A 7,500-nucleotide genomic window follows, 5' to 3' on the forward strand; every position below is an offset into this window, starting at 1 on the left:
ACTCCTGACCTCGGGATGACAGACGTGAGCCACTGCATTCAGTGTAGAGTGCCATTTCTTAGAAATCACTCATGGGAACACACACTTATGGGTGACGTGCAGAGATTTTAGTTAGTTGTTAGTTAGTTAGTTATTTTTTGCACGGGGAGGTGGGGGGACGGAGTTTGGCTCTTGCTGCCCAGGCTACAGTGCAATGGCCTAGGGGACTCAAGGAGTCAACCTATGGCAGAGAGGACACGTCCTTCTGAGCGTAAGGGCCGCAGCGAAAGTTGGCAGGGCCCGTGCTTTTAAAGGCTGAAATCCCGGCGGCTCAGGCCTGTCGTCCCAGCACTGTGGGAGGCCCAGGAAGGCGGATCATTTGAGGTCAGGAGTTCGAGACCAGCGTGGCCAACGTGGAGAAACCCCATCTCTACTAAAAATAGAACTACGAGCCGGCCGTCATGGTGCGCGCCTGTAATCCCAGCTACCGAAGAAGAATCACTGGAACCCGGGAAGCAGAGGTTCCAGTGAGCCGAGAGAGCGCCACTGCACCGCAGCCTGGGTGACAGAGCGAGAGAGACTCAGTCCAAAAAAAAGAAAGAAAAGAAAAAAAAAAAAAAAAAAAAAAGAACGGGCCCAAATACTGCATTGTCGCTGAACGTTCTCCCAAAAGGCCAGAAACCCCCTGACTCAGGTCAAGGAGGTGGTGTTTGGTTTTACTTCTCTCTCTCTCTCTCTCTCTCTCTCTCTGTCTCTGTCTCTCTCTCTCTCTCCCCGCCCCTCTCTCTCCCCGCCCCTCTCTCTCTCCCCGTCTCTCTCTCTCTCTCTCTCCTCTCTTCTCCCCCCGAACTTTTATTTGTCGTTCAAGCATACATGAGCAAGATTGTGACATAGGTAAACTTGTGACGGGGGTGTTCAGTGTGCAGATGATTTCGTCACCCGGGTAGTCAGTGCTGTGTCCAAGAGTATTCGTGTTTTGTTTTTTTCCTGAAGCTGTCTCTCCTTCCACCCCTCCTCCCTCAAGCAGGCTTCCGCGTCCCCGGTCCCCCTCGTTCTGCCCATGCAAGAACTCTCATCTGTAAGTTCCCACTTGTAGATGAGAACGCGCGGTATTCAGCCGATCTTTGCTTTCATCTTCGCTGGTGGCGGTGAAAGAGGCATGACACTAAATCGACCCTTAGGACGCCGTTTATGTTTAAGTCGAGGAGCTTATCAGGGAAATAGGAGAAGTACGGACGCCACACGTGACCGAGAGAAAAGTCTGAAAATGCCCCTCGCATCCAAGCGGGGACCCGGCCTCGACCTCCCGAAATCATACACCGAGTGGGGAAGCCCAGCAAGGCCCGCCTGTCTAGATTTCTCTCGGCCTCTCGAAGCACCGAAGCACGCGCTTCTCACTTTCGTGGAAGGGGCAGGGCCCTACCCGGCACGGGGGTGTCTGACAGACTGACAGAGAAAGAGACAGACATAGAAAGACAGAGATGGACAGAGAGAGACAGTGAGAAACAGACAGAAAGAGAGAGAGACGGAGAGAAACAGACAGGGAGAGGGGGAGAGAGAGAGAGAGAAACGGACAGGGAGGGAGAGACAGAGAGAGACAGACAGACAGGCAGAGAAAGAGAGAGTAAGACAGAAGATAGGCACAGAGAGAGAGAGAGACCGACAGAGAGACACAGAAAAAGAAAGAGAGAGGCAGACAGACAGAGAAAGACATAGACAGACAGAGAGAGACAGAAACAGACAGAAAGAGAGAGAGAGAAACAGACAGGGAGGGAGAGAGAGAGAGACAGACGGGGAGAGAAAGAGAGTAAGACAGAAGACAGACACAGTGAGACAGGCAGAGAGGGAGAGAGAGAGACAAAGACAGAGACAGAGACAGACAGAAAGAAAGAGACAGACAGACAGACAGACAGTCAGACCGACAGAGAAAGAGACACAGAGAGAAAGACAGAGACGAACAGAGAGAAACAGACAGAGAGACGGTCCTAGCCCAGTAGCGATACAGTGACTTTTCTTTCATTTTCTCTTTCCTTTCTTTTCTTGTTTTCTGTCTTGTATATCTGTACGTATGTATGTACGTACGTACGTACGTATGTATGTATTTATGTATTTATCTGGAGACCGGGTCTCACTCTGTCGCCCAGGCCGTAGTGCAGTGGTGCGATCTTGGGTCACTGCAACCTCCGCCTGCCAGGTTCAAGCAATTCTTCCGCCTCAGCCTCCCGAGTAGCTGGGATGACAGGTGCCGGCCCCACGGCACCTGACTCAATTTCGTGTTTTCAGTAGAGACGGGGTTTCACCACGTTGGCCGGGCTGGTCTCGAACTCCTGACCTCGGGATGACAGACGTGAGCCACTGCGTTCAGTGTACAGTGCCATTTCTTAGAAATCACTCCTCACGGGAACACACACTTAGAGGTGACGTGTAGAGATTTTATTTACTTAGTTAGTTCGTTCGTTCGTTCGTTAGTTATTATTTGCGCGGGGAGGTGGGGGGACGGAGTTTGGCTCTTGCTGCCCAGGCTACAGTGCAATGGCCTAGGGGACTCAAGGAGTCAACCTATGGCAGAGAGGACACGTCCTTCTGAGCGTAAGGGCCGCAGCGAAAGTTGGCAGGGCCCGCGCTTTTAAAGGCTGAAATCCCGGCGGCTCAGGCCGGTCGTTTCCAGCACTTTGGGAGGCCCAGGAAGGCGCATCATTTGAGGTCAAGAGTTCGATACCAGCGTGGCCAACGTGGAGAAACCCCCTCTCTACTAAAAATAAGAATATGAGCCGGCCATCCTGGTGCGTGCCTGTAATCCCAGCTACCGAAGAAGAATCACTGGAGCCCGGGAAGCAGAGGTTCCAGTGAGCCGAGAGAGCGCCACTGCACCGCAGCCTGGGTGACAGAGCGAGAGAGACTCAGTCCAAAAAAAAGAAAGAAAAGAAGAAGAAGAAGAAACAAAAGAACCGGCCCAAATACTGCATTGTCGCTGAACATTCTCCCAAAAGGCCAGAAACCCCCTGACTCAGGTCAAGGAGGTGGTGTTTGGTTGTACTTGTCTCTCTCTCTCTCTCTCTCTCTCTCTCTCTCTCTCTCTCTCTCGCTCTCGCTCTCGCTCTCTCTCTCTCTCTCTCGCTCTCGCTCTCTCTCTCTCTCTCGCTCTCGCTCTCTCGCTCTCTCTCCTCTCTCCCCCCTAACTTTTATTTGTCGTTCAAGCATACATGTGCAAGATTGTGACATAGGTAAACTTGGGACGGGGGTGTTCAGTGTGCAGATGATTTCATCACCCGGGTAGTCAGTGCTGTGTCCGACAGTATTCGTGTTTTGTTTTTTTCCTGAAGCTGTCTCTCCTTCCACCCCTCCTCCCTCAAGCAGGCTTCCGCGTCCCTGGTCCCCCTCGTTCTGCCCATGCAAGAACTCTCATCTGTAAGTTCCCACTTCTAGATGAGAACACGCGGTATGTAGCCGATCGTTGCTTTCATCTTCGGTGGTGGCGGTGAAAGAGGCATGACACTAAATCGACCCTTAGGACGCTCCCCTCCGTCCCCACCCCGCACCCCCTCCCCACACACACCCTCATTCCCGCACCCCCTCCTGAAACGCAAGAAAGGAAGAAAGAAATGAAAGTAAGCGGTGAGCCTGCAAGGCGGTGGAGGCGGGGGATCTCAGAGGGCGAGCAAGCGATGGCGGTCGGGGGATGTGTCCACTGAGGTATCAAAACTAGGGGACCCACTTTTCAGCCGCAACACACCCCCTAATCCTCAGCCGCAGGCAGCCTCTGGGTGGGGTTGCGCCTGTCAAAGCTTCCGAATGGAGAGAAGCCCAAGGCTACGGAAGGCATCAGCTCCAACTCCAGGAAGGGAATAGGGCTTTGTGCATATGAATGGGGCTTTGAAAGGCGTTGCCGCGGCTTCCAAAGCGATGCGCTGTGCCTCGCCTCGCCCCGCCCCGCCCAGAGCGAGACTCCGTCTGAAAATAAGTACACAAATAAATCATAAAATAATTTATCAATAAATAAGAAAGAAAGAAAGAAAAGAAAGAAAGGAAAGAAAGGAAAGAAAGAAAGACAGACAGACAGACAGACAGACAGACAGACAGACAGAAAGAAAGAAAGAATCAGTACAGCGACCGTGGTCGTGAATCATTCCCCGGAGTCCAGGCGCAGTGGCTCACGCCCGTCACGCCAGCACTTTGAGACGCCGGGCAGGAGGGTTGCAACGAAATGATGAGACCCCGTCTGTGGGAAAACATTTAAAAATGAAGGCCGGGCGCGGTGGCTCACGCCTGTCATCCCAGCAGTTCCGGAGGCCGGGGAGGGCGGATCACCTGAGGTCGGGAGTTCGAGACCAGCCCGATCGACATGGAGAAGCCCCGTCTCCACTAAAAATACAAAATCAGCCAGACGTGGCAGCGCACGCCCGCAATCCCGGCTACTCAGGAGGCCGATGCAGGAGAATCGCTTGAAACCGGGAGGCAGAGGTTGCGGCGAGCCAAGATCGCGCCACCGCACTGCAGTCTAGGCCACCAGAGCGAAACTCTGTCTCGGGCGGGGGGGGGGGGGGGGGGGAGGAAAAGAAAATTTAAAACGGTGTGGGCACAGTGGCGCGTGCCTGCGGTCCCAGGTTCTGTACTCTGGAGGCTGAGGCGGAAGGATCGCTCGAGTCCAGGAGCGTCCACGCTGCAGGGAGTGAGTTACGATGGCACCACTGCCGGGGTGACGGAGCGAGATGCCGTCTCTAAATCAGTCCATGAGATCACTGGAAGGCGCTCTCTGTGTCTCACTTTCCAAGAGGGTCTCTTTAGGCCAAGCAGGCATGGTACCTCACGCCAGTCATCCCAGCACTTTGGGAGGCTGAGGCGGGAGGAAAGAAGGAAGGGAGGAAGGGAGGAAAGAAGAAAAGAAGAAAGGCAGGAAGGCAGGAAGGCAGGAAGGCAGGAAAGAAAGAGGGGAAGAGAGAGAGAGAGAGAGAAAGAAAGAAAGAAAGAAAGAAGAAAAGAAAAGAGAAGAAAAAAGAAGAAAAGAGAAGGGAAGAAAAGAAAAGCAAACGGGGAGGGGGCATATCTCCTTGACCGGTGACCGCCCAGGATACAGTGGGTCACGGCCGACCGAAGCCTCGACCTGTGGGGCCTCAAGTGATCCTCTCCTCATCTCAGCCTCCCGAGTAGCTGCGACTACAGGCGGCCATCACCGCGCACAACTCATCTTATAATCACATCATGATTGTATCGAGACGGGGTCTCGCTCCGTCATCCAGGCTGGATCGCCACGGCACGATCTCAGCTCATCGCAACCTCGGCCTCCCCGGTCGGAACAACTCGCCCGCCCCAGTCTCCCGAGCGGTCGTGATTCCAAGCCCACGCCACCAGGCCCGGCTAATCGTTCTATTTTTTCAGAGAGACGGGGTTTCGCCACGTCGGCCAGCCTGGTCTCGAACTCCCGGCCCCAAGCGATCCACCGGCCTCGGCCTCCCAAAGTGCCGGAATGACAGGCGTGAGCTAGCGTGCCCGGCCCAGATCATCTTTTTCATCCATTGTAGAGAAGGGGTTTCGTCAGCCAACGGGTGGAAGGTGGGGTGGGTTTTACTCAGCCTGCGTACTGTGAAAAGGTTAAGTGAGTGTGCTTTGTGAACTAGATATGGAAATGTGTGTGTGTGTGTGTGTGTGTGTGCGTGTGTGCATGCGTGCGTGCGCGCGCGCGCGCGTGTGTGTGTGAGAGAGAGAGAGAGAGAGAGAGAGAGAGAGAGAGAGAGAGAGAGAGAGGAGAGACACCAATCCCACCACGAGGACCCGGAAATAGTGTTTGATCTGTGTCCCTGCCTAGTCACCTGTCTTGTGTGTAGACGACTGAGGATTCCACAAATGAAGGTCAGCAGTATCTATTGAGCTGTTTCTCCCTCTCACGCGTCTCATCTGTGTGCTGGAGAAAGGGAAGAGAAGAGGTTCCGATGGGAAGTTGTCTTCACGCCTGAGGCAGCTGAAGGCAGACCGAAGGGAAGGAGGGCATCCTACGTGACATTTCCATACCCACGCACCCTTTACAATGCTGGGGCCGCCAGTCCACCCCGTACGTCAGCCCACCCCCAAGAACAGCACGGTCCGGGGTGGTCCAGTCTCATCCCAACCGGCCCACCCGGGGCATGCGGTGGAAGTCTTCGCCGGAGGATCCGAGGGCAGCGTCAACGCGGTTCCCCTGGGGTCGCCCGGCAAAGGCCAGCCGGGGGAGGGTAGCGGGACGTGACGGGGGGGACGGGGGTGTGGTCGCATCCGCCTCAGAGCTCCCTGGAAGGTGGCAGGTAGCCGGTGGGGCACGCCGAGCCAGAGACGTCCGGCAGGATATAGATGCGGAAGGCGTGTCAGTCCTCTCCCTATACCTCTCCTGTGGAAAATGCCAGGGCGGCGGTGGGAGCCTCGGCTGGGGGAGAAGCGGGGACAAGGGGGAGAGGGAAGGAGGCCCTCGGGAGGTTTCGGCACCGAAAACCCACTCAGCCAAGCTCCCTCCGTGTTTCCGCGTCCAAGGTACACCCCGGGAGACGGCAAGAGAAACGTTCACACCGTGCTTTCCGTCTTCGTGTTTATCTCTTTCATCTTTTCCATTTTACGAGAGATGCTCATTTCAACAAGCAGACGGCGGATGTGACGCGAGAAGTGTCAAGGCCAGGAGTTTGAGACCAGCGTGAGCAACAGAGCAACACAAGTAGGAGAGCCCAGCTGAAAGAAATGAAAGAGGAGGAGGAGGAGGAGGAGGAGGAGGAGGAGGACGACGACGACGACAAGGGGGGTTGGGGGGGGAAGGAGAAGGAAAGAAAAGAAAAGAAAAAAAGAAAAAGAAAAGCAACCACCACCAAGAAAGTTAAGATCCTCCAACGGTCGGAAGTTGAAGACCAGCCTAACCAAGATGGAGAAACCCCATCTGTACTAGGAATAGAAAAATTAGCCAGGCACGATGGCTCATCGCTGTCATCGCAGCTACTCGGGAAGGCTGAGGCAGGAGAATCCCTTGAACCTGGGAGGCGGAGGGTGCGGTGAGCCGAGATCCGCCATCGTCCTCCACCCTGGGCGACAAGAGTGAAACTCCGTCTAAAGAGAAAAAAAAAAAGAAAGAACGAAAAGGCGGATCGGTGAGATGCGTGTGAACATTTTATCTGTTCGCAGTCCCCGTATTAAAAACGGAAAGAACCGACCCATGACAAACATGACCAGAGCGTACCGTGCCCACGCGTGTCATCACAGCACTCCGGGAGGCCGATGCGGGAGGATCTCTGGAGCCTAAAAGTTGGAGATCACCCCGACACGTGAGATGACGCCTACAATCATCATAATCATAGAAGTTTAAAAAGAGATCACGTGTGCCCAGAGCATGGACAACAAAGCGAGAGCACATCCGTACTAAAAAGAAGACGATTGATAGGTAGGCAGGCAGGCAGGCAGGCAGGCAGGCAAACGTAGAAGGAGCCAGGCGCAGCGTCTCACGCCTGTAATAGCAGCAGTGTGGGCGGCCGAGGCAGGCAGGCGGATTGCTTGAGGACAGGAGTTCGAGAC

The sequence above is a fragment of the Pan troglodytes genome, chromosome 22 (assembly GCF_028858775.2).
Source record: "Pan troglodytes isolate AG18354 chromosome 22, NHGRI_mPanTro3-v2.0_pri, whole genome shotgun sequence".
NCBI lineage: Eukaryota > Metazoa > Chordata > Mammalia > Primates > Hominidae > Pan > Pan troglodytes.